The sequence below is a fragment of the Cheilinus undulatus genome, linkage group 24 (assembly GCF_018320785.1).
Source record: "Cheilinus undulatus linkage group 24, ASM1832078v1, whole genome shotgun sequence".
Classification (NCBI taxonomy): Eukaryota; Metazoa; Chordata; class Actinopteri; order Labriformes; family Labridae; genus Cheilinus; species Cheilinus undulatus.
In genome coordinates, this window is record NC_054888.1 from 19573282 (window position 1) to 19601110 (window position 27829).

At 38.3% G+C, this 27829-nt stretch overlaps 1 long non-coding RNA gene across 2 annotated transcripts in view; it reads left to right on the top strand.

Annotated features, from left to right (window-relative positions):
• The window catches only part of LOC121506416, a 401243-nt gene that overhangs the window by 143628 nt on the left and 229786 nt on the right, over window positions 1–27829 (top strand). For both annotated transcript variants that reach the window (XR_005991648.1, XR_005991649.1), the window contains exons 3-4: window positions 4297–4471; window positions 4640–4718. This is a non-coding gene — a long non-coding RNA (uncharacterized LOC121506416). The remainder of the gene's footprint in view (window positions 1–4296; window positions 4472–4639; window positions 4719–27829) is intronic.

Below are 27829 nucleotides of genomic sequence, written 5' to 3' on the forward strand. Positions count from 1 at the left end.
CAGTGGACCCCCACCCACAAAAAGGTTTGAAATAAAAAAGAAAAAAAAAAAAGAAAAAAAAAATGAACATTTCAAACATTTATGTCTCATCTTTAAACATTTTTAACATTAATATATTTGGATATTTTGGTTTGCAAATGTTCTTAAACATTTGCCTTTCCTTCTCACTCGGTTATAATGCCATTAAATACCCCTTTTTAATTTTTTTTCCCATTTTACAACTTCTTTTTTCCCAATTTTTTCTACTTTTATCCCATTTTTGCCCTTTTAAGCTACCTTTCATGTTAGATATCTTTTTTGCCCCATTTTTTCCCCCTCATTTTTGCCACTTTTATCCCATTTGTTGCAACTTTTTTCCATTTAAGCTACATTTTGCCATTAGATTAACACTTTTTTCCTATTTTTTGCCTCTTCTTTTTGCCACTTTTATCCCATTTTTGCCTCTTTTTCATCATTTTTTCCACCACTTTTCACCCATTTAAGATACCTTTTGCCATTAAATACCACTTCTTCTCCCACTTTTACCCATTTTGACACTTTTTTTTGCAACTTTTTACCCATTTTTGCCTTTTCTCACATTTTCCCCCAATTTTCACCCATTTAAGCTACGTTCTGTCATTAAACACCACTTGTTTCATCTTTTTTTGCCCGTTTTTGCCACTTCTTTTTGCCACTTTATCCCATTTTTGCCCTTTTTCACCTTTTTTTTTTGCCACTTTTAACCCATTTAAGCTATCTTTTCCCATTAAATAACACCTTTTTCCCACTTTTTTGCCCATTTTGACACTTTATTGCAACTTTTTACCCATTGTTTGCCACTTTTATCCCATTTTAGCCTTTTTTCACCATTTTTTGCCCAGTTTTCACCCATTTAAGCTACCTTTGGTTATTGATACCACTTTTTTCCTAGTTTTTGCCCATTTTAGCCTCATCTTTTTGCCACTTTTATCCCACTTTTGCCTTTTTTCACCATGTTTTTGTCACTCTTCAACCATTTCAGCTACTTTTCGCCACTAAATACCACTTGTTTTCTCTTTTTTTGCCATTTTTGCCCATGATTTTTGACCAGTTTGCCACCTTTAACCTAATTTTAGTGTTACGTCAAGCTGTTTATGCCACTTTCCACCTCTTAGATTGAGGCTTTTGCAAAGGTATTTTTCAACAATTTGGCTCTTTGGTTGAGGGTTGAGAAACGCTGCTCTATAGCGAAGTCCCTATCGTAACTATAAGTCTATCCATTTTACTCAATGCACAGCAGAGGTTAGCAAAGTAAATCACCTTTTTTCAGGTTTACAGTTCCGCGCCTCCCCTGAAGCTCTGTGGCGCCCCCCAGAGGAGGCCCGCCTCACACTTTGAAAACCACTGTTCTAGAAGATACAGTGATTCTGTATACACATTTTATGACTTACCAGTTTAGTTTTGTTAACATTTCTGTACTTTTTTGCTGCATTTTCCTGCATCTTTAACTCTTATCTATTGTCTCTTTACTCTCCAACTGTACAGAAAAAGGTGTGACAATCATCTCTTCATCTCCATCAGAACAAAACCCACACATCTGATCTCCCCTTCAACCCGTCTCTGTCTCTCTCCTTCAAAATAAAACCATCAGGGATGCGTTGGGTGGGGGATAAAAAATTGGGAGCGTGTGTGAATGGCTCACATTTACATTAATGAACTTGATTTGAATGGAGGTTCATATCAAGCCTCATAGATTCTGCACTGTGATTTTATTAATTGCAACAGAGGCGTCATTGTTTGTCGTTTTGACGCCAATTCAATTAAAATCCCATTTAGAGGGTAATAGATTAGGCGGCGTAAACTTTATGTGACTAATATGAAAGCTCTGCTGCTAAACTAACGGCTGTGTGTTTTCATGCACGCTCTCTGCACGTAGATCATTCAATCCTGTAGGTGTTTCAGCCTCGCCGTCTGTGTGAGCAGAATCGCTGGCAGCATCTGTGCAGCTCAGCTCACTTTGATTCATAATTGGTCGTCTTTTGAAGGAATTAGCAGCTTGTAATTCTATACTTGAATTTGAATATTCACAGTAAAGATGTGTAGGGGCCCGATCAGTCTGCTGTTGTGAACTAATTACATTTTATAGAGCTGCGTTTAATTGTGCTGTTAATCACGTGGTGATATATTAACCTCGGCTCTGTCTCAACCCTGCTCTCATTTGAATATTTGGTAAAATATTCAAGTGATGGCAGAATTTGTGAATTTATTTCTTTCTTTTTATTGTTAAAACCCTTAAAACCTGGGCTGCAACTTTCAATCATCTTAATCAATAAATCTGCTCATTATTCTCCAATAAACGGATTAATTGTGTGGAAAAATCTATTGTTATTTCCCAGAGCCCAGAGTGATGTCTTTGGATTGCCACTTTTTTAGATGAATGGAGCAAGATAATATGTAAAAAAAAATAAAAAATGGCCCAATTGTGTCACTTCCTGTTGCCAGTAGGGGTGCTACCTCAAAACGATCAAATTAACGTCTAAATATGTAGAGAGGGAGACCTTGATCCTACATGTGAAATTTGAAGGCAATCAGGTGTTTGATATGAGAGTTGTACATACTTCCTGTCAAATTGGCGAGATATTGAAATGCTCGCCATCACAGGTGAGACATCCGTGATTGAAACATATCTGTGTTGTGGCAAATAATTGAGGCCTTTCTTTCAAAATTAGAGCTCAACAGGTTAGGTGCAATAAAAGGAATAAAGATGTGGCCCATTTGTGCCACTTCCTGTCACCAGTAGGGGGTGCTGTGATGGGATGTTTGCATGCGAGTGTGTTCAGTGTGATACAGTTGTCTTGCAATAAAGAGCAGAAGATCACAAATATTGTATGCTAAAGTTATGATAGGTTAAAGTCGCTTGGCGCCATCAAAAATGCCTTATTTTGAAATTGAAATGAAGCTGGTGGACTTCCTGTTGGGATTTGGGCGTGGCTCCAAGAGGCTTTTTTGCAGGTCTGATGATGAACCATATGCAGACCACAAATCATAAGCCTGGGCTGAATGGTGTCTGGGGGCTGGATATTTAAAGGGAAAATTCAAAATATCAGAGGCGGGAATGTTCAATTACCAGAAGGGGGCGCTGTGACAAAGTAACTATATTGATGCATGAATGTATTCAGGTTCAATGTGCGATTATTCCTGTTAAGTTTGGTGATGATTGACATTAGCATTAAAAAGTTATAAGGCCTTATCTGTGTATTTATGGCAAAAAAATATGTAAAAAAAAAAAAAAAAAAGTAGTTCAAGTTTGGGCTATGGTCCCGGCCCAACCCTATGGTGAAAAGTCACAGTTTTCACAACTTTAGATGCCCAGGTTGTCTAGTGTGAGCAAATAAAATCTGGAGTCAATCAGATAAAATCTCTCGGACTAGTTCGAAAAAATATAAAACTTGTGAATTGCCCAAAATTGCCACAATTTGACCTTTAGCTGTTTGTTGTGCACTTCCTGTCCATTTTAGAGGATGGCCTCAAGAGACTTTTTTTTTTCATCTGATCATGATACATATGTGTACCAATTTCCATGCATGTAGCTCATACCTAGTCCCCTATCTAGGTTGTTAAAAAGTATCAAAGCTCTTGAAATTCACCCTTCCACTGTACAGCGAGCTACTCTACTGCTAGCTACTGCCTTTCTGTTGACCTATGAGCACGGCACAGTCGCAAATAAATTGGATAACATCATAAAGACAGCCTAGGATGATTGGTTTTGTTCAATCTTGTAGTGTTTTCAGCCTGTAAGCCAAGACAGGGCAAGATTTATGTTGCGTAGTCAACCATGTCCTTATTACATCACCTAATTGCCTTAATTGGCAATTGCACATGCTCCCTCTTTCACTGTGTTGTTCTAATGACATACTTTTGTGCTGAAATGTTGCAGAAAAACCAAAAAAAGCTTATAATTCTAGCCATCATCTGCAAAGTCATGACTAAAATGACCTGCTGTGCCATTTCCAGCTCTTTTAAACAGACAGTTTGACCCAACAGATGGCTGTCTTTCATGTTTATAAAAACAAGAGGTCCATATCGATATTAAAAAGTCACTTTTTATCATACACACTGGCTTTTATTCACTGAAATAATACAGTCTGATCTTAAGCATGTCTTTAATTAAGTAGTAAACCTGAATCACTGAGTAAATTTGACTTTAATGTAGATTTAAACCAGATTGTGCTCACTTTAACAACCATAATCCTTTTAGAACAAGCTGTAATCATATTATTTTTCTTTAATGTTACAGCCCAGGTATGTAATTAACTCCCCGTGTTTCTCTATCTGCAGATTCCTCCCATAATCCTCGCTGTCTGCAGCACCTGTGCACAAACTCCTGCCAATGCAAACTCGCCGTGTTCGTCCTCGTCTGCTACACGTCTGCTAATTCACCCGGAGGAGTCGAGCGGAGTGCACACAGCCGCTCGGAGGGAGTGTTGTGCATTAAAAATCCTTTTGAGCCCGTGTAAGTTTGAGAAGAGGAGGAAAAGAAGAAAAAATCTGTCGTTAATAATGCACAACGTGAGACGGCACAGAGCAATATACATTTTTAATTACTAAAGTGACTAATATCTAGGTTCGGCTTTGAGGTTTTTGTCCCATAAAAAATGCATCTGTGTTTTGTTCCCCGCAGCGGCGTCGGATACACACACCTGAGCGGAGCTGCGGGCTTTTAGCGCCGAGGAGGAAGTTCAATAACACGAGACGTTCAGGTACTACATGCAAATACGTGATGTGAATTTTATGAGGTGGGAAAGTAAGCCATGCATACCTAAACACCTGTCAGGTTGTTGAACTCGGCCTAATAACAGCCTCAGTGAGAGGGGACTCCACATTTCAGCTCATGTGCTTCGACTTCTGCGTCAAATTAATCCAGTCTGACAACAGAAAGAAGGAAATGTCACTCATTTTGTCTACGTCTAGTTAGACCCGCCCACAGAGTCAGATAGGCCCCTGAAATGATGATGATGATGTCAATGCATGTGTATAGGATTATTAGCATTGGTGCTAGCATCCTGGCTAACAGCTACCTCAATTTTTCCATCCATTGCTATGTCTTTTTGTCACTTTTAACCAGTTTTTGCTCTTTATTTGTCCATTTTTTCCCACTTTTAGTGCCTTTCACCCATTTTTGCCACTTTCTGCCCATTCTGCACCACTATTTTTAAAACTTCTTTCCAGTTTAAGCCCATTTTTGACCTTTTCAACCATTTCTACCACTTTTATTTTTTTAACCGCTAATAGCCCCTTTTTGCAACATTTTGGCCCCAATTTTTTTTTGCCACTTTTTGCTCATTTCCACAACCTCTTTTTACAACTTTTGTCTACTTTTGCTATCTTTTGCCATTTTTGCCCATTTGTACCCCTTTATACCCATTATAGTTGCTTTTCACCAGTTTTGACCATTTTTGGACCATTTTTGCCATTTTCTGCCCAATTTGTGCCACATTTTTTAAACTTTTTTCCAGTTTTATTCCATTTTTGACATTATCACCAATTTTTACCACTGTTATTTTTTTAACCCTTTATCGCCCAGATGTGCAAATGTTTCTGCCTCAATGTTTTTTTTTCCATTTTCTGCCATTTATTGCCCGTTTCTGCAATCTCTTTTAGCAATGTTTGCCCACTTTGTCCATCTTATGCCAATTATTTGCAAATTTTGCTACTTGTAGCTGAATTTATTTGAGTTTCACCCATGTTTTACTTTTTTGGTGTCAATTTTGGCACTTTTTGCCCATTTTTTGCCCATTTTCACCTTTTTTTGATACTTTGTACCCATTTTTGCACATTAATACCATTATCTTGCCACTTTTCACCCATTTTTGCATTGTTTTCGCAATTTTTTTCTCATTACAGCTACTTTTTACCAGTTTTTCCAGTTTTATCCCATTTTCTGCCACTTTTTGCCCATTTCTGCAACATCTTTTTGCAATGTTTGCCCACTTTGTTCGGTTTTGCCAATTTTTTGCAAATGTTGCTGCTTTTAAAGCATTAAAGCTGAGTTTCCCCCATTTTTTTACTTTTTTTGGTCAATTTTTGGCACTTTTTGCCCATTTTTTCCCCCATTTTCACCTTATTTTTGATTACTTGTGCCAATTTTTGCACATTAATACCATTATCTTGCCACTTTTCACCCATTTGTTGCATTGGCACACCTTGTATTTAAATCACCTTTTTCCATTTTGCCACTTTTAATCCGTTTATGCCACCTTTTCCACTATTTAATTAATTTTTTTCCACTTTATATCCATTTATTAATCTCTTGTCATAAATCATAAATTAATCATACATTTCCAAACCAAAGAAACCAAGATGAAGACAGTGGTTGGATTTTTATTTATTTTATCATCTCAAAAATTCTATGTTCTGGTTGATGTATGTTTACAACTTTTACAGTCAAAAATGTGTATTTTATTGAAAATTATTAATCTCTAATGTTGAGAAATTTAATTTTTCTCCTGTAAATGAAATAATCCTCTTATTTATTTATTTATTCTATTTTTAGTTGTCCTAATACATCAGCGTCATAATGGAGGGTTAAGGTTAGGGTTAGGGCTGTTGTGTTTCTATATTGTCATTGAAAACCAAAAAAATGATGTTAAATTTCTAAGTGGGTTTTAGGGGCGGGGCTTAGTTTTGCTTGAATATGAGTAGGAGGGGTCCTAAGGAAAAAAAAGGTTGGGAACTACTGCTCTAGAGCAGTGGTTCTCAACCTTGGGGTCGGGACCCCCTTGGGGGTCATGAGACACTAAGAGGGGGTCCCCAGATTCCCTAAAAAACTAAGAATATTTTTTTAAATTCCACTGTTGCCATTTAACACCAATTTCGCCAAATTTTAACAATTTTTTTCCCCCCACAAATTCTAACACATTTTTGCCACTCAACACTTATTTTTGCCGTTTTAATCCCCTTCCACCACTTTTTTCTGCCTGTTTTTGCCACTTCTAAACCAATTTTTGCCACATAAGCCTAATGTTGCCTCTGTTGACTCATTAGTGCCACTATTAACCCCATTTTACCACGTCTTATGCCAGATTTTTCCCATTTTAACCACATTCCACTATCTGATATGCCCATTTTTGCCAGTTTGACCAATTTCTGCCAATATCTGCCTATTTTTTCTTTCTCAGTTAGCACTATCTTACCAGTTTATATCAATTCTTCTTCCCATTTCATTAGATTTCCACCAATTTTTGCCAATTCAAAGCCTTTTCAGACACTTTTTAATTCACTTTTACCACTACTTATGCCCATTTTTGCATTTTTTTCGCTATTCTTATATAACTTTTGCCACTTTAAGATTCAAGATCCAATTTCACCACCTTATTGATGATTTAATTCAATTTTTAACCCATTTTAATGCTTTTTTTTAACCAAATAGATTTACATTTTTAAGAAAGCTACACAAATGATTTAAAAAAGAGACTTGTTTGATAAGAGTGGTTATTTTTTCAGGTTAATATAGAATATGGATCGAATATGGACCTCAGTGTTGTTATAAATGCCTTTTTCTTTAGTTAAAATGAGTTTGCTAGTGGAAAGTGATGCTGATGAGTTTGTTTTGAAGGATTATAACAAGACTAAAGGGTTAAAAATGCTTGCAGCCTAGAGATAGGGGAACAGAAGTATCTGCTTTGTAAATCTTTTAACATTTGATTTAAAAAAGCAGTCAAAAATGTCGTATTTTAAGCATCTCTAGTTGCAGAAAGCGCTGAGAAAGTTTGATGAAAATGTGTTAATTTTGCAGAACTTTTCCAACAAAAAGAAAGATTTAACTTCTTCAAATCAACCCAAACTTTAAAAACCAACACTTCTGGTGCACACGAAGTAAATCAGTGCTTCAAACAGAAAACTGAGCAGAATTCAGCTCACTGCAGCTTTAAAGGCTCCAAACTAAACAGTTCTTAGTCGGACTTTCTCGAGGTGATGCAGAGTACTTTTGCACAACGGGGGGCAAGAAGGGACAAAAAAGAGAATTAGTGCTGTGTGGAAAGTGTGTCTTTTCTTCTCCCCCATTTGTCTGCGCATTAATTGGAGAGCCTTCCCTTTTTAGATGGGGTGCATTATTTATGACGCAGCCTCAAACGCGCGGAAGCCTTCCTCACACTCACACACCAAGACAACCAAGGAGGCTCTCCTGACACCAGCGCCGTCTCCTGAGTGAGCCGACGAGCGCCGATCCAGCCTTACCTTAGCGTTCCCTCATAAATTAAAGTTAAATGAACGCGCTGAGGAAGTAGCTGTGGCCTTTAAGTGGAGAAGTAAGTCATTAATCAATCATGCGTCTCGTCACTCCGCCCACACCCGTCGTTTTAAAAACCAATGTCCAAGGGGAGAGCCGGCTGCTAACCGGAGTTTTACATCCCACATCTTCACTTTCACAAAGATCTGCACAGCCCAGAAGGGAGAGTCAACCTACCTAATTTGATTTTTGATAACTTATTCCACTTCACACAAGTTCTAGGTTTGATGTCGTATGCCGTTTCTCTGCTTTAGCTTCTCCTTTCTTGCGCATAAACTCCCCGCATCACCGCGAGCTACTTTCTTTCTACAAGACAAAGAAACCTTCCCATACCGGCGACATGCACGGCACGGCACGGGCTCCTTTTTTTTTTTTTTCTCTCTCTCCCTCCCCACCCGTACCGGCGGGGGGAAAGTGTTTACCACGACTTTTCAAAGTTCAATCGACGCAATATGATGTCAATTAAAGGTGACAAAAAGTTTATCACTTCCATGTGCGGCGGCAGAGCTTCAAAACCACAGACTCTGACTTTGGGAGTGGAACTATTAAGCGGGTGCCAAGAAATGTGCCAAGTGTCCATATGTCTCATAAGGTGCTCTTTTTTTATTTTATTATCCTTCTGAGTGAGATTTGTCCTCAGCAACCCCAGACTTTCTTCATTAAGTTAGTTTGAGAAGAAGAAAAAAAAAATCTCTTTACTCCTCCGCCTTATTTCTCCAATTATTTTTTTAATTGTTGGATTCTTTTATGACTTGAAAGAGGCCCATGTTTTCTTCTTCTTCTCTCCTGGCCTCTCGCTGTAGTTTCTCTGCTTTCGCTTGGCTCCTGTTAGCAAGATTTCGCTCGCTTGTTAAAGAAAAAAACCTCCCGTCTGTTTCGTTATCTCCTCATCCCATCCACTCCAAGGAACGTTTGCAGAGTTTTCTTCCAAAAGCAGAAAAAAAAAAGACATCTACCTCCAACTGAAAATCTGGTTATTTAAATGTAGTGAAGGCAACACGCTGCTCTGCAGAGATTAGAAAAGTCCACAACTGTCTGGCTGCACACGAACCTTTCAAAAAGCAGTAAACAGTTAAAGTAAACCAGCACGGGGTGCCATCGAGTTAAATAAAGCAGCTTTTCTGACTCCTGAGAAGTTGACACGGAGATGGAAGGTTTTTACTCAACAGAAGAAAAACTGGAAAAGCACAAATCCAGTAAACATTAAGACGGTGAGGAGACAGATTGCAGGAAATGTGATAAACAAGAATTAAATAAGCACTAAAGTAAAGCCCAGAACACCTACCACCACTCCCACTAAACTTTACATTTAAATTCTCTCTTTTCTGACTGATTTCAGGGATTTTTATTAGAGAGCAAGGACAGTGGATAGAGATGGAAAGAGAGGGAGTAAAAAGGGTTTGGTTTGTCCTTTGATAAACAGAATTTGTACACAGCTGAAGAGGGGACCTCAGAACAAGATCATCAAGCTGATTTAAGGCCTGATCCCGTAACCTTAACCCTCATCCCAACCAAAGGCAACAAAAGCCAAGATCGTCCTGAGGCACAAGGGGCTTAAAGGCTGAATCCAAATTCTCCCCTTAATCCTCAATTTTACCCTCAAGCTCAACACTCAGTCTTAACCTCGCCTCTCAAAACCAAGTGTAAGAGCCATCTCATGACTTAGAAATGGAATGAACCTCAATGGCAGTTATACCCCAACACTTCAATGTCGTCCTAACACTTCAAGGTAGCCCCAACACTTCTATGTAGGCGTAACCCTTCAATGTAGCCCTAACACTTCTATGTAGGCGTAACCCTTCAATGTAGCCCTAACACTTCTATGTAGGCTTAACCCTTCAATGTAGTCCTAACACTTCTATGTAGCCCTAAAACTTCAATTTAGCCCTAACACTTCTATGTAGTCCTAACACTTCTATGTAGCCCTAACCCTTCAATTTAGCCCTAACACTTCTATGTAGTCCTAACACTTCTGAGTAGCCCTAACCCTTCAATGTAGCCCTAACACTTCTATGTAGCCTTAACCCTTCAATGTAGCCCTAACACTTCTATGTAGCCTCAACCCATCAATGTAGTCCTAACACTTCTATGTAGCACTAACCCTTCAATTTAGCCCTAACACTTCTATGTAGCCCTAACCCTTCAATTTAGCCCTAACACTTCTATGTAGCCCTAAAACTTCTGTGTAGCCCTAGACCTGCAATGTAGCCATTACCCTTCTGTGCAGCCCTAACACTTCAATGTAGCCCTAACACTTCTGTGCAGACTTTACTTTTCTGTGTTCATAACCCATTGACACTCAACCCGCAGCTCTCGAGCCGCATGTGGCTCTTTAGTGACCAGTTGCGGCTCTTTCAAGGCTTACTTCAAAAAAATCCTCCCGAAATCCTTTATAAAGGTGAAAACTGTCAGCAGTAAAGACTCATTGTAGGCTTAACCCTTGAATGTAGCCCTAACACTTCTGTGTAACCTTAAACTTTCAATGTAGCCCTAACACTCCTATGTAGCCCTAACCCTTCAATGTAGTCCTAACACTTCTATGTAGGCTTAACCCTTCAATGTAGTCCTAACACTTCAATGTAGACCTAACACTTCTATGTAGGCTTAACCCTTCAATGTAGCCCTAACACTTCTGTGTAGCCTTAAACCTTCAATGTAGCCCTAACACTTCAATGTAGCCCTAACACTTCTGTGTAGGCTTAACCCTTCAATGTAGCCCTAACACTTCTATGTAGCCCTAACCCTTCAATGTAGCCCTAACACTTCTATGTAGCCTTAACCCTTCATTGTAGCCCTAACACTTCTATGTAGCCCTAACCCTTCCATGTAGCCCTAACACTTCTATGTAGCCTTAACCCTTCACTGTAGCCCTAACACTTCTATGTAGGCCTAACCCTTCAATGTAGCCCTAACACTTCTATGTAGCCTTAACCCTTCAATGTAGCCCTAACACTTCTGTGTAACCTTAAACTTTCAATGTAGCCCTAACACTCCTATGTAGCCCTAACCCTTCAATGTAGTCCTAACACTTCTATGTAGCCCTAACACTTCTTTGTAGGCTTAACCCTTCAATGTAGCCCTAACACTTCTATGTAGTCCTAACACTTCTATGTAGGCTTAACCCTTCAATGTAGTCCTAACACTTCAATGTAGACCTAACACTTCTATGTAGGCTTAACCCTTCAATGTAGCCCTAACACTTCTGTGTAGCCTTAAACCTTCAATGTAGCCCTAACACTTCAATGTAGCCCTAACACTTCTGTGTAGGCTTAACCCTTCAATGTAGCCCTAACACTTCTATGTAGCCCTAACCCTTCAATGTAGCCCTAACACTTCTATGTAGCCTTAACCCTTCATTGTAGCCCTAACACTTCTATGTAGCCCTAACCCTTCCATGTAGCCCTAACACTTCTATGTAGCCTTAACCCTTCACTGTAGCCCTAACACTTCTATGTAGGCCTAACCCTTCAATGTAGCCCTAACACTTCTATGTAGCCCTAACACTTCTATGTAGCCTTAACCCTTCAATGTAGCCCTAACACTTCTATGTAGCCCTAACACTTCTATGTAGCCTTAACCCTTCAATTTAGCCTGAAGACTTCTATGTAGCCTCAACCCTTCAATGTAGCCCTAATCCTTCTATGTAGCCCTAACCCTTCCATGTAGCCCTAACACTTCTATGTAGCCCTAAAACTTCTGTGTAGCTCTAAACCTGCAATGGAGCCATTACCCTTCTGTGCCGCCCTAATCCTTCAATGTAGCCCTAACACTTCTATGTAGCATTTACCCTTGAATGTAGACCTAACTCTTTTGTGCAGCCCTAACCCTTCAATGTGGCCCTAACCCTTCTACGTAGCCCTTACCCATCTATAGCCGTGTTTCCATCAGGGGGTCCGGTTTGATTCAGTTCGGTTTGGTATGGTTTGGTACGCTAAACCCCAAAACAGTTTGCGTTTCCACAGACACCCATGCTCTCATTTGGGTGGGCGGGGCTGTTAAAGCATGCATGTGAAGTCACAGACAGCGCGAGTCAGCTGTTCCAGCTGCAGAGTTATAGAAAGGATGAGTGACAGAAATCAGTCGCGAATAAGCAGTAAACAGCTTTATTTCAGCTGAAAGTGCTTTAAAAAAATAACTACATCTTCATGATGTTAACCGCTGTCAGTAAAGATCCTCAGCTGATGGAATACGTGTACAGAGACGGTTTGAGTCATAACACTACGTTTATATGTGAATATATCTAGTCTAGAACAGTTTATACGACAAAATATGAAAGTTTAGAGCTGTACTTTGAGAATTCGTCACATTGAAAATAAAGTAAAAGTTCAGCTGGTGTTAAAATCAAGCTAGATTAAGTCAGAAATCCGGGGTGTGCTGATCTTGTTTAAAAATAGGCTGCAGCCTGAAGTTTTACGAGCCCGTTCAACAACCACAGAGCGATGTTTTCACAGGTTATCTAACATAAGACGTAGATTAATAACTAGTTACAGATGAGAATGAACTGTTCAAAGGCTTCGTATTCACAAAACTTCTGCATTAATTTAGTTTCTCATCCATCGCGGATGGATCAGGCTGATGTGAGCCTTCAGGTTCTGCTTTGTGTTCTTAAAATCATCCAGATAAACGTCAGGAAACTTGATTTGTAGCCAGATACCAATATCCATAGACTAGGAAACAGTTAGGATCTCCATTGAGTCCAAATATTTCCCATTTAGGCAGATATGGTCCATTTTTCTCCCTTTTTCGCCCGCTTCTCACAGCAGACTTCTGCCTTTGAAGCCCGGAGGCGAACGGCTGACGTGACGTCAGTGCAGCCCCTATTGTTGTGTGTGTAGCTCCACCTTTTTGGTACGGTTAGGTAAGATTGGCACCCTTACGGATGGGTGCCGAAAAGTGGGACGGTACGGGTCGTTTTTTTGGGACCCTTTCTCTATGAAAACACCAAAAAAAAAGCGTGCCGTACCACGCCAAACTGAGCCAGACCGCTCGGTGGAAACGACCTATATGTAGCCCTAACCCTTGAATGTAGCCCTAACCGTTCTATGTAGCCTTTACCCTTCCATGTGGCCCAAATCCTAACCCTTCAGTGTAGCTCTAACACTTCTATTTAGCCCTTACCCTTCTGTGCAGACTTTACTTTTCTGTGTTCATAACCCATTGACACTCAACCCGCGGCTCTCGAGCCGCATGTGGCTCTTTAGTGAGCAGTTGCGGCCCTTTCAAGGCTTACTTCAAAAAAATCCTCCCGAAATCCTTTATAAAGGTGAAAACTGTCAGCAGTAAAGACTCATCGTAATAAGTCCTATCAATAAATCTAAGACAAAGAAGACAGACTTTAAATGCCAAGTTCAAATGAAAACTCGCGTATTATTACCGTCGGATGCACGCAGAGGAAGTCCGCTGACGGCGCGTCTCTTCAGTAAGTTCATTCACAGAGGCGTGTGGTCTTGTGTGTAAAGTGAAGCTTCTAATGCCCTCGTTTTCACACATTTCCTCAGTCACTTCCTGCCAATGCTCTCCTGTACTCGTATTTGATGATGATTTTTGCGATGCCCATCATCATCAACAAGCCAAACACACACGGATCACATTTTAAAATAGAATAAAATTGAGTGAAACTTTCCAAACGTGGGTGGCATGCATCTGAGGAGAAACAATGTAATTAAAGTAAAGGTCAATTTTGAACATGCATCTTTATGTCTACAGATCCAGTGACCTGATTTTGCTCCTTCGTTTTGCAGTTGCACTGCCTGCTTATTTGTTTGTTTGCACAAATGTCACATGCTAGGCAAATTTAGCATGGAATGGGCTTTTATTTTGAAATTGTACTGTAAATCTCTCAAAGTAGGTAGTGCTGATTGTGCATGATTCAAAATTCTGTTATGACCTGCTTTGTTTCTTACATTAGATGTTATAGAAATTGATTGTAGCATGCTATTCAGCTCTAATAACAGAAACTTTTGATAGTTTTGCATCATTTCTGACGTTACTTTCTGCCAAAAAATTAAAGATAACACACAAGATCTGCTTATTTGTTACTAAATTATCCAATAATTAACTTATTCAACCGCATTTTCCCTCCTATTTTCACGTTGATTTCTTTGTCACCGTCTTCCATTGAAATCACACAGAAATGTTCTGTACATGTTATTCTTTTCTGACACCATCTCTGACCTTAAAACTCCCCCTCCTAATCCTGATGTCTGTGAAATTCTAGCCGCTTCCTCTGCTCTGCACGTTTGATCTTTTTCTGGATAAAGGCATCAGCTGAACAGTTAAACGTAACAGTAAAAAGAACAAAAGAGGAGAGAGATGGGTCTATATTCAGATGATTCATGCTCGTAGATCTGGCGGAGCTGTGTAAGGCTCGTCCAACAGGAAATATCTCAGAGAGGATCCAAACCAAAGAGGATGAATCCGGCATTTCCTCCCGGGCCGCGTTAACCCTCGCTGTGCTGCAGCAGCAACTTTGATACATCAGTTCAATCTGCATTTATGCAACACAGCTCTGCCTGTCAGGTGTCTTTGCTGTTGTGTCTCATAATGAAGGTTTGGAGGCAGTGAGTTCATCTGTAAGTGATGCTCTCTTTGGTTCATTTGCAGCGTCTCGTATTGCTTTAGTTTGGAAACCTGTGGTGTTTGAGGTTGTGTTTTTATGTTTTATAGAGCTCTGCGAAGACTTGATGAACAAGGAGACATGTTTCAGGTCGTGTAGACTTAAACTGACCTTAACTTCAACCAGCAGTAATGGATCTGGATAGAACCGCCCACAGAACTGACTGGGCCCCTGAAACACCCAGAGGATGGGCCGTCCCCAGTTATGATTTAGTGATGATGTCAATGCGTGTGTGTTGGAACAGTAGCATTGGTGCTAGCATCCTGACTAACAGTTTCCAAGTGGATGAAATTATTACTGGGTTTGAATGTTGGAATCAATTATTCATGCCACTTTTCAACACATTTTGCACTTATTTCTGCTACTTCTTTGCCACTTTTGACACTTTTTGCCAATTTTTGCTGTTTTTCTCCCCTTTATTTGCACTTTTTTGGTCAATTTAAATCCATTATTGCCACTTTTTTGTCCATTTATACTGCTTTTGTCCTTTATTGCCACTTTTTGTCATTTTAAACATATTATTGCCATTTTTGCCCATTAATGCTGTTATTGTCCTCTATTGCCACTTTTTTTTGTGAATTTTAACACATTATTGCCATTTTTTTCCTCATTTGTGCGGTTTTCCACTTTTATTGCTACTTTTTCTGTGAATTTTAACACATTTTTGCCACTGTGTTGTTAATTAATGCCGTTTTCCCCATTTATTGCCACTATTTTCTCAATTTAAACTCATTTTTCCACTTTTTTGTTAATTAATGCTGTTGTTCCCATTAATTGCCACTTTTTTCTTAATTTAAACACATTATTGCTATGTCTTTTTTGCTCAATTATGTAGTTTTTTTTCCATTATTGCCACCTTTTTGTGAATTTAAACCTATTAATGCCACTTTTTTGCCCACTTATGCTGTTTTTTCCCCACTTTATTGCTACTTTTTTTGGGTCAATTTCAACATATTATTGCCACTTTTTTGCCCATTTTTCCTGTTTCCCCCCTTTACCACTTTTTTTGTCAATTTGAACACATTATTGACACTTTTTTGACCATTAATACTGTATTTCCACCTTTATTTCCACTTTTTTTGCCAATTAACACCAATTTTTGCCACTTTTTGTCCATTTATGCTGTTTTTCCACCTTTATTGCCACTTTTTTGTCAGTTGAAACCTATTTTTGCCAGTTTTTGCCCATCTATGCTGTTTCCCCTTTTATTTCCATTGTTTTGCCAATTAACACCAATTTTTGCCAATTTTGCCCATTTATGCTGTTTTTCCACCTTTATTGCCACTGTTTTGCCAATTTAAATGTGTTTTGTGCCCTTTTATGTGTTTTTTCGCCTTTTTGCCACTGTTTTGCCAATTTACACCTTTTTCCTTCACATGTCGACCATGCTTGCCTAATTTTTTGGCACTTTTAACCCATTTTCGCTGCTTCTCACGCTTTGCTTTTTTGAAACATTTTGCCCATGTTTGCCACATAATTTTGCCAGATTTAACCTATTTGACTGCTTTTCACCCATGTTTGCTGTTTTTTAACCTTTGTTGCCGTGTTTTTGCCACTGTTTTGTGAATTTAAACCCATTGTTGCCACTTTTTGCCCATTTATACTGCTTTTACCCCTTATTGCCCTTTTTTTTGCCAACTCACATCCATCATTGCCACTTTTCAACCATGCTTGCTGCTTGACCTTGGCACTTTTTAAAAAAAATTGCCACATTTAACTCATTCTTACCTTTCTTTGGCCACTTGTAACCCATTTTTGCTGCTTTTTATGTGTGTTTTTATGCCTTTTTTCACAATAATGTAATCATTTTCAATCAAAGTTGTCTCAGCTCTATTATACTTTTCTCCCCTGGCATCCTGACATCTGACTCATATTTGTTTCATTCAGTGTGCCCATCCACATTATTCATATCACCAATAAAAATGTATTATATAAGAGTAGTTATTTTTCAGGTAAAAAGTAAAATATGGTCATCATAAATTATAAAGGACCATGTTTTTGCTGACCTTGATGAGTCCCAGATTTAGCTAGCCCCTTTATCCCTCCTTATGGGGTGCCTTGGATCTGCGATAAGTACTGTGATGACGGTTCATCACCTGACCAGATATTTAAACTGAAACCTTTTTGATGTAGGGGCATCAAATATAGAAGCCCTAGGCATCCAGCATTGTATGATTTCTTATTTTAACAGAAAAAAGTCCAGATTTATGGCCCTCATTTATTCAAAACTCATCTGAATTTGTGTTTACCAGCCACATAATGCTCAGATTGTACACATTGTTGAATTTTTGCAGAATCAGACCAAAAGGAGGAGCTGGGGTGGAGGAGGAATGCAAAAAGTGGCTTGTAGAGGGAGCAGCATAGCATAGCTAGGCTAGAGCAGTTTAAAATGACAGCATGAGTGTGATTACCTCATGTGCATCTGATTTGTTCATGTAGGTAGATGGAAGACCAGCTTTATGCCTACATAAACTGTAAGAAACCAGCTCCCCTCATTAAAATCATATTATGGTCTGATTAGAAGTTTGCACAACCTCTTTAGGTTTGTCCCCTGTTGCTTTCCATATTCTCCTCAGCAACAGAAACTATAATTGTTGCAGAATTGAACAAAAATTGCACTCCTCACACTGGAAATATCACCTTTTCCTTCCTCTGACTACTCTGTGAATCAGCCAGTGTTAAACTGTGGAGTTGGTGCTGTTTCTTTGCTTCTCATTAAGGTGTCTGCGGCCCCCTGATGACTCTAATCAAATATTGTTTTACCACAAAAAGACGAGCTGCTACAGTTTGGATTGATTCAGGATTCATTTGCTGATTCGTACCTCGATTGTTGCTCTTCTTGTTGTTGCCACAGCAGAGCAACGCAGGTAAATACCACTCAGCAAACAACAGCCTGTAATCTTTACCTAATTAATTACGGTGCGAGCACAGCGGCTCCTCCTGTGCCTCCACTGTTGTTTTTTTTTATTCTGAGAGAAACAGGGAAGAAGAGAGAGAGGAGGAGGAGGAAGAGGAGGAGGTGTGGCCCCTCCTGGCAGCTGAGGCCGCTGAAGATCTGTGACAGATGGGGCCGAGTCACAAAACTCACAGCCTCGGGCGAGATTCATCCCCCAGAACTTTCCACAGGGTGCCCAGATTTACCTGATCAGAGAGACGAGGAGGGAGGGGGGTGAGAGAGACGGAGAGGGAGTATGCTAGGGCTGGGCGATGCCGACCGATAAATCAAACATTTATATTAAAAACATGGTTGCCAAAATGTTGTATTCTCTTAAAAACCATGTTTCTCAAAGGGATCAGCTCTTTGCTTCTTTGCTTCAAAATGATTGCAGTGCTCCTTAAATATGTCAATTCTGCCACCAGGGGGCTCTCTATCAAGCAATTACAAAATATACCAAAAATACCAGTGCTGCATAGCTCCGCCCACTCTCACAGCTTATTTTTCAACAAAAGATTCTATTTATTAGAAATGCCGTATTGCTTAATTGCCAAACAGCAAAGTAAGTGATGTTTTGGTTTCATTGATGATTTTCACATTATGAGGGAGAAAAGCGGTTAAAAGTGGCCTTCCTGGTTGATGCTGGAGCCTACTTGCAAAGCATTCAATGAAAGCTTGTAGAACAAACCTGAAGGGTGACTTTTAACAGCTTTTCTCCCTCATCATGTTTCTAATAGTTTTTCGTTAGTTTTTATTATTATTGCTTTTTCACTTCCTGGTAATCCTAGTTATCACCTCCCAGCTCCCACAACCAATCACAGCTCTCTCTCTCGACACAGCGGTGTATTCAAATACTTCTCACTAATCCCTGATTGCATTAATGCTCATGCATCACGCTGCTACTGCTGACAAAGCTTAACTTCCTCCACCCCAGCCACCTCTTTTATACCATAAAGCTTGGTGCACCCTCACATTCAGATTCATGCTACTCTGAAATAATTAGTGGGGATGCTGAGCATCCACACTTTTGACATTTGCATCGGCCATTTTGTTTTTATTCTTCTTCCTCACCAGCTATCTCCTCCTTCATATTTTGTCGCATCGACATTGTTTAAACTTAAAAAAAATTCTGTTTCTTCTTCATTCGACTGGTATGACTTTTCTTATTTCTAACTTTTATAATTTTTTAAAAATAGCTATTTCTATGCTATTTTCAGCTATTTCTATGCTTTTCAGCCATTGAATGCAATTTTCAGCTATTTTAAGGACAACAAAAGCTATTTTTATGCCATTTCAGCTACTTACAGGCTACTTTCAGTTATTTTTAGGCTATTTTCAGCTTTTTTTTTTTTTCGCTTTCAGCTATTTTTTAAAAATCTTTTTTAGCTATTGAATGCCATTTTCAGCTACTTTTATGCCATTTTATACTATTTTATGATATTTTCATCTGTTTTTGTGTTTTTAGCAATTTACAGGCGTTCTTCCACAATTCAGCTCTCAGCATCCCCATGCAATTTTTTGCTGAAATTGCAATTTTGATCTAGTTGCTTTTGAATTAATTGCATCGTATTCTTCATGCATCGTCATAAATATATCAGGACACTGTAATCATACGCCCAGCTGGCCGGCTGATACTAATTATCACCTCCAAGCTCCTACAACCAATCACAGCTCTTTCTTTCAACACAGCTATGTATTTGAATATGACGTACTTCTCACCAATCCCTGCTTGCATTAATGCTGATGCACCACACTGCTGCTGCTGACAAAGCTTAACCTCCTCCACCCCAGCCACCCTCTTTATAGCTTAATGTTTGCTGCACCCTCACATTCAGATTCATGCTGCTTTGGGTTAATTGCTTTAAAACTAATTGCATTATACTCAATGCACAGTTTTAGTTAACTATAATAACCTTGTCCCTCATATAAAATTCATCCATGAAACCAAAACATTTGTTACTGTTTGGCAAATACTCCTGATGATGACCCTTTTTTAATGAGTCCCCATTTTAGAACAAGAACTAAACAGCAAAGGTGGGCGGAGCTAAGCAGTGGTCCTGGTCTCATGTCAACCTGGAAAGGCCTCCTGGCAACGTTACAGGAAGTTCCATGATATTGGGGTGATCTTGGGTAACGGAACTTACAATCGATGACAGAGAAGAGTCAGGGTTGAATGCAACATTTCATTTTGCATTTGTAATGCGATCCCAAGTATCTTTGACAGAGCATAAGGCCTGACATCTTCCTTCTCTTAACATCAGTGATATCAGTATAAATGCTGCTGTCTCAACCTTTATCTCATTTGAAAAGAAATCAATACATCCTTAAAGATTGATTTATTTCCCAGCCCTAGTGTATTTGTGTGCATGCATGTGTGTGTGAGCACCAGGCTCCAAAAATGTGCAGAGGAAGTGGAGGAAGCCTGGCTGCCTGTCATGGCTGACACAGAGCCCATCTGCCTCAAACCTGTGGCGCCCTCAGATTCCCTCCCCTCCCCTCCCCTCCACAGACTCACTCTGTCTCCAAACGCTCTCCTTCTCCCTGAAACCCCCCTGAAAATGAAACACAGATAGACACAGACCTTATGACGGATACACATGTCGCCAGCTTTGCATACCTTTAAAAGCACCGGGGCTCTTACTTTGAAAATCTCTCACATACACTCACAGCATCAAGAGCAGATTTTATGTGTCCCACATGGGATGCCACATTGAATTTCCGGTTGAAAACGTCCCCCCTCCTCTGAAATTCCTTCTCTCTGTCTTTACTTTTATAGATGTCACTGTGCTGATGTGATTCCTGCTCTGCTGTTGCTAAACACTTCAGGAGAATTCCTCTGACTGTGCAGGATCAAAACAAACATTTGTTGCATAACTCGTGCACAGGATTCATCTTTTCTCCTTATGTAGTTTTCAGTGGACTCTAACGGTGAACAAGGTGCTACTCTAGGCTGTTATGGACCAAGAAATGACTGACTTTATGTTGCAGGTGCCACAATGAAAAAGTAATATTCGTAAACTTAGTTGTTTTTCTCTCATCTGTGACTTCAGGAAAATTGGCACCACCTGGTGGAAAATAGTGAAAATTACAATTTCAACAATAATACTAAAAAGAAAAATAACAACATATTGGATTGCATATTTTTAAGTTCTGATGGCTCCGGGATCAAAAAATCAAATTATAATGGAAATAAATGGTACCCATTTTGGCTTTAAGGGTAAATGTGTTACTGTTTTTTAACACAGTGCAGTAGAGGCATTGGGTACAAATTGGAACATTTTTAGTCAAAATGCCATAACAATACATTAAATATCATACCAGAGGCCTAAAAACTTGTGTTAGTTCCAGCTCAGCTCCCACAATAAGTCTGAAATATGCTGTTTACAAGCAAAAGTTACACTCGAGCTGTTAAGGCCAAAAATGCCCCATTGAAACCCATTGGAACTGCAGGGATTTTTTAATTGCACTTCCATTAAAGCGTAATACACACATTTTATTATATATGGGTTTCAAACTGGGCTTTTACCTTTGATTTGAACATTTTTACTACTCTCCACCAGGTGGCATCATTTTGACCATATTAGCCATATGATGAAAAAATATGCAAAAAAATAAAAGTGCATAAAAATCAACTGACATTTACCAAGCTGTAATAATTCATCACACACAAAAATTACTTTGAGGGTAGAATATTGAAAATAATTTATTTTTTTGTTGTTGTTGTTGTTTTGTTTTTTCATCAAAAAACATAAGGGCATCATGACAAAACAGGGTTAAAATCTTGGAAAATTAATTAATTTTCAATATTAATAATTAGGTGTAGGTGAAAATAATCAGCTCCATGAAATAATAAAAAAAAATGTATAATGTTTTTATAGCTACTGTATGAAAAGCACATTGTTGCGCTTAGCAGCTTGAGAGACAGTATGTCACATAAAAAAAAATAATAATAATAATGCATAAAAATCAGTGTTGCTGCTAATCACTGACATTTCTCAGGCTGTTATAATTCCATACAAGAAAATATTTTACATATGGTATATTGAAAAAAATGAATTTTTCTCTTTTTAAAATCAAAAACATGGTGGCATCATGACAAAAACTGGCATTCAAAGGGTTAAAATCTTTAAAAAATAATGAATTTTTGATATCAATAATTAGGTCAGTTGTAGGTAAAAAAAAAATTCAATGAGAGTACAATCAAATATTAATATAAATACTTTTTTTTAATAGATATGGTATGAAAAGCACTTATTTTCTTTTTTTGCTTAGCAGTTTGAGTGTGACTAATATGAAAACAACCCCTTAGGCTAATGTAGCCAAGTAGATAATGTAGCTATGCAGCTAACATAGCTAATTCAATTTAAAAACCTCATAACTCGGGAGCGCAGATGGTCGCGTGGTTTGGGGCGCTACCCATGTGCGCGGGCGGCCTGGGTTCAAATCCGGCCTGTGGCCCCTTGCCGCGTGTCTCTCCCCGCTCTCTTCCCTGTTTCCGAGTCTGTCCACTGTCCTTCCTCTGTCATATGGGGGCATGAAAGGGCCCAAAGATAAATCTTGGGAAAAAAAAACAAAAAAAACAAACCCCATAACACACTGATATATATGAAGGATTTTGTGATGCAACATAAGCTATGTTGCTACATTATCTGCGTGGCTACCATAGCTATGTTAGCTTTAGCATTGTTTGCTAAATCTCAGATTGCTAAAGCTAAGTGAGCTACATTGTCTTACGTAGTACGGTTCATCGTGTAGCTAGCTTAGCTAACATTAAAGTAAGCTAACATTCTTGCACCTTCTCCTCAATCAGTTCTTTACATAGTTAGTTTAGACTTCCTTTTTCAGTGTTTTATTTCTGAAATGATTCTTAGACCGTTAGGCTTGTAATGTGTTTTTTATGAATGTAACCGCCAGATTTTATTTGTGCATTAAACTGAGTTTTTCAGAAAAAAATTGAAAAAAAAAAAGTGAAGATATGTTGTGCAAAATTAAGGCACTTAATTAAGGCAATTCAGACACCACACTTTGGGATTCTCTGCATTAAATGGTGCTAAAGCATTACTGTGGATTAGATAATGATAATTCACTTTACATCAATAATATTGTCTGTATTAAATATAGTAGCACATTATACAAATTGCACATGGCTTTATTTTCTTCCAGTTTAATGCTTTGTGATGCCCAACATGACAAAGATCAACAGTCTGTTTTGCTTGAACAAGCCTTTTCCTAACTACAAAAAAAAAAAAAAAATTGTAATCGTGTAATTGTTTGCAAATTTACAAGAGCGCTGTAAAAGAAAAGTGATTAAGGTAAAAGGATCTGAGCCGGAGACAGGAAGTAAAAAGGGTTTGGGAGGAAAATGAGAATTTCAGATAATTAGATTGATTTATTTTTATAAGGATACACAAACAAATGTTTAGGTTTAAAACAAACCCCCATAGTTCATTTTATTTTAACCTCTCTTGTCTGATGTAAAGTTGCTATAAAGTAGAAGTTACTAGAATCAATACTTTTCATTCATCAGCTCTGATTGAAACCTTTGTCTTCTCTGCTCTGCACATTTTTTCCACATGTTAACTTGCCATCTGTCATCCTAATAAAGTTTTTTAATCATTGTTAACAGTAATATGGCTGGAGAAAAGTCCCATATTCATATGGCTTAAACCAGCTTTTCTTTAGGGCACTACAGCTTGTTTCATATCAAAGAAAGTTGAAATCTTGGTTAGTTTCAGGTTTTTATCACAGCAAAGTTGGTGCTTTTTAAGACTCTGTTGCCGTGGTTAAGCCTCCAGCGTGACGTCGTTAGTTGCAGACTAACTGTGGACTAAAGGTGTGTTGTTGTGGCTCCTGAGCGTCTGTGGGTGAGGTGCTGACGGCGTCTGCGCGGGGAGTGCTTTCAAATCTGTCGCCGTCCACCTTTTTAGCTCCCGCTTCACTCGGTAATTAACACCTGCCTCCTCCGTGTGGCGGAGTGACGCTGCTGCGCCGAAAAAGCCTCCGGCACCAGTCTGTGCGAGGCAGAGTGTGTAAACGTGACAGAGAAGGTAAAGGAGGAGAGAGAAAGGAGGTCGAGATTGACAGTCAGTGATTAGGCGCTCTGATTACCAACATGTGTGTGAGGATGGAGAGTTTAGAGACAGGAGGGAGGAGCAGAAGGGACTTTTACACTCCAGGTTACAAAATGGGTCTGATTTTTCTCTTTAGCTCATGGCTGTGTTTTAAGAAGGCTTCATCTACCCCTCTTTATTCTAACATATGATTCTGGTGACCAAGGCCGCCCATAAAGGGGAGAGCTTTCTGGGGCCCAGCCAAACTGGGGGCCCATGGTTGTCAGGAAACATTATCCACTGTAAAGTTTAATTTTGATGATAAACATATTTTTAACCTCAATAATAACCACTCTGATCAAAGAAACGTGTTTCTTTTTCTTTTTCTTTTTTTTTTTTTTTAATTGCTTTTTCTAATTCCAGACATTTTAGTTGGGCAATAATATGCAAAAATGTCAGGGTGCCAGAAATAACAGTAGGAGATGTCGTTTTTGGAAAAGAATAGAATAATTGTAAAAATGGGTGAAAACAGATGAAAATTGGCATGAATTTTATCAAAATAGTACAAAAAATGGGCACAAATAGGTTGAAAGTAGCAACAAAGGGTGAAAAGTGGCAAAAATGGGTGAAAAGTGTTAAAAAGAAGCTGTAGAAATGGGCAAAAATTGGGTAAGTCTGCAAAAACAAGCACCAAAAAGCGAGGGAAAGTGGCAAAAATGGGCAAAAAGCCGTAATCAAGTGGCCAAAATGGACAAACATGGGAACAATGTGACCAAAAAAATGGCAAAAATGTACTAAAAATGGGGGGAAAGTGGCAAAAATGGTTGAAAAGCAGCTGAAATGGGTTTAAAGCAAAAAAAATGTGGTCAAAAGTTGCAAAAGAAGGTTGAAGAAGGCAGAAGCTGCAAACGATGTTGCGGAAAATGGAAAAATCAGGGCAGAAAATGGAACAAAGCAACAAAAAAAGTTGGAAAAATGAGCAAAAGGGGCAAAAAAGTGCTAAAAAGTAATAAATATGGGTGAAATAGTGCAAAAATGCAGTAAAACTGAAAAAAAAATACTCCAAAAGAAGTGGTGGAAAATGGGGGGCAAGTGACAAAAATGGGTGAAAATTCACAAAAAAATGGCACCAAAAAAATAAAATAAAATATAAAAAATACAACAACAAAAAGGTGACTAGAGTTGGCAAGAAGTTACAAATATGAGCAAAAAGCAGCAAAAAAGTAGCAAAAATAGGTGAAATAGCACAAAAATGGATTAAAACTCAAAAAAAGTGGTGCAAAATGAGGAAAAAGTGGCAAAACTTGGCAACAGAAAAGGCAGCTATAGTAGGCAATAAGCTGCATAAAGTAGCAAAAATGAATTCAAAGTCATAAATTGATGTAAAGTGGCAAAAATGTGTGAAAATGTATATATAAAAAAAGAAGCTTCAAAAATGGACAAAAAGTGGAAAAAATGTGGTAAGTTGGCAGGAAGAAGCAACAAAATTGGGAAGGAGTAGGAAAGATGGTTTAGTGGCCAAAAATGGGCAAAAAGCTACATAAAAGTGGCATCAATGAACAAAACGTGGCAAAAAAAAAAAACATGGGCATCAGTGACAAAAGTAGCTAAAATGGGACAAAAGCAGCAAAAATGGATTTAAAATGGCAAAGATGGCGTTAGTAGACAAACGTAAAAAGATGTTGTGGAAATGGTTGGTAGAAAATAGCATAAAATGGGCATAAAAATTACAAATATGGTTAAAAAATGGTGAAAAAATAGAAGTAGTAATAATGGGTGAAAAACTGGGATAGAACTTTTAAAAAGTTTTTTTAAAAAGTCTCAAAAATGGGTAAAAAGAAGCAAAAGTGCAAAAATGGACAAAAGGTGGCAAAAAGATGTTGCAATAATGAATGAAAAGGTGCTTTCAAACTACCACAAATAAGTAATTTCATTATCAGGACCCAATTACAGTTGGAAAACTTTTCAGTTTTAACATGGAGGAACTGTTAGCCAGGATGCTAGCACCAATGCTACTGATCGTACACACATGCACTGACATCATCAATAAATCACAACTGGGTCTGGCCCTTTTTCTCAGTTAGTCAGGGACCCCACTATGGTTGGGTCTGCTGATGGCACAGAGCTGGAGTAGAACTTGCAAATTTTAAAAAAGGTACAAAGGGCAGCACGAGTTATATTTGGATTTCTGTAATGGAAAAAAAAAAAAAAAACTTGAAAAGGTGTGTAAAATGCCTGTGTGCACGCTAAAAACATGTCACACTCCCTTGATGTAAAAAGATTTTTAGAGTGGGATTTTTTTGTAAATCTGGAGGATATGCATGTTTTCAGTCATCTGGTTTGTGTTTGGTTCATGCTGGTGGCAACATAAGATGCTTTAATCCCCAAAATCTGTTAAATTTAAGGTACCAGTGTGTCCAGGTGTATGGATTAAAACAGGATATCAAACTTAAATTCCACCAAACAACTTCAACAAGAATGTATCTTAAGAAATGCCAAGAAGTGAAAATTGGCAATGGTTTTCTTCTATAATTTTACTCTGACTTTTTTTTTGGAGGGGGGAGGGGGGGGGGGGGGGTGGCAGTGTTCTTATAGAGCCTTTAATGTCTTTATTTCAGTGGAGGACAGTGGATAGATATGCCAGTTTTTCTATATTAGTAGCACTTTTTGGAACCTGTTTATGAATAAAACGACACTTTTTTTGCAGGATGTGTGGTGCATTACATCTCTGTCTAAACTATTTATTAAACTGGTATTTTTAAATGGGTCAAAAAATTATTGCATGTTCTAAGACTATTGCATAATTCATTTGCATTTAATCTAAATTCCTTCTAATTGTCCAGCCCCATTTCTAACTCTTGGTCATTGGACAGTATGAATGTCTTTCTTTATTGATAAGTGTATATTTTAGAATTTTGTTACTTTGGGGGCTCATCCGGGATGGTAACACAAAACCATATTCAACTGTCAATAAGACATTAGAATTAAAATTTGGTTGTGAAGACAGTATGAATGTTTTACTTTTTTGATTGGTGCATATTATTCAATTTTGTTTCCTTGGGGGCTCATCCGGGATGGTAACTCAAAACCATACTCATCTGTCAATAAGAAATTAGAATAAAAATTTGCTTGTGAGGACAGTATGAATGTATTTATTGATAAGTGTGTATTTTATTTTTGTATTGCCTTGGGGGCTCATCCGGGATGGTAACACAAAACCATCCTCATCTGTCATTTAGAAATTAGAATAAAAATTTGCTTGTGAGGACAGTATGAATGTATTTCTTTATAGATAAGTGTGTATTTTAGAATTATGATATCTCGGGGGCTCATCTGGGATGGTAACTCAAAACCATACTTATCTGTCATTTAGAAATTAGAATAAAAAAATTGCTTGTGAGGACAGTATGAATGTATTTATGTTCTAGTGTGTATTTTAGAATTATGATATCTCGGGGGCTTGTCTGGGATGTTAACTCAAAACCATACTCATCTGTAAATTAGAAAACAGAAAAAATATAGTTTGTAGGATGGTATGAATTCAATTGAATCAGTGAGTTGTTGTTGTTGTTTTGTTTTTTTTTTTCAACACAAGGCCCTGCTACTGTGCTAAAATCTGTAAACAAACATTTTGACAGGACATTTTATTGATGTGCATTTTTTCATGACTTAAACTGAAACAACACTGTTAATTCTCTGCTACATGGAGTGCCATTCTTATTCTGACTGGGGTAGACCCAGTGATAGCCAGAGCCAACCAGGGCTCAACTGAAATCTGATAGGCCTTCTTAAAAGCCTTGAAATGACTCGCTATTAGCCATTAATTAGCCATCTAAGCATATCCAATAACTAAGCACTTTTTTTTTTTTTTACCTATATTAGACTTGATTTTCTGACTGGTATAAAACAATCATACTCAACGTTAAAATGCCCCTAACTTTTATCTAATAATTCCAAATTTTAAATCAGAAAAAAACAAA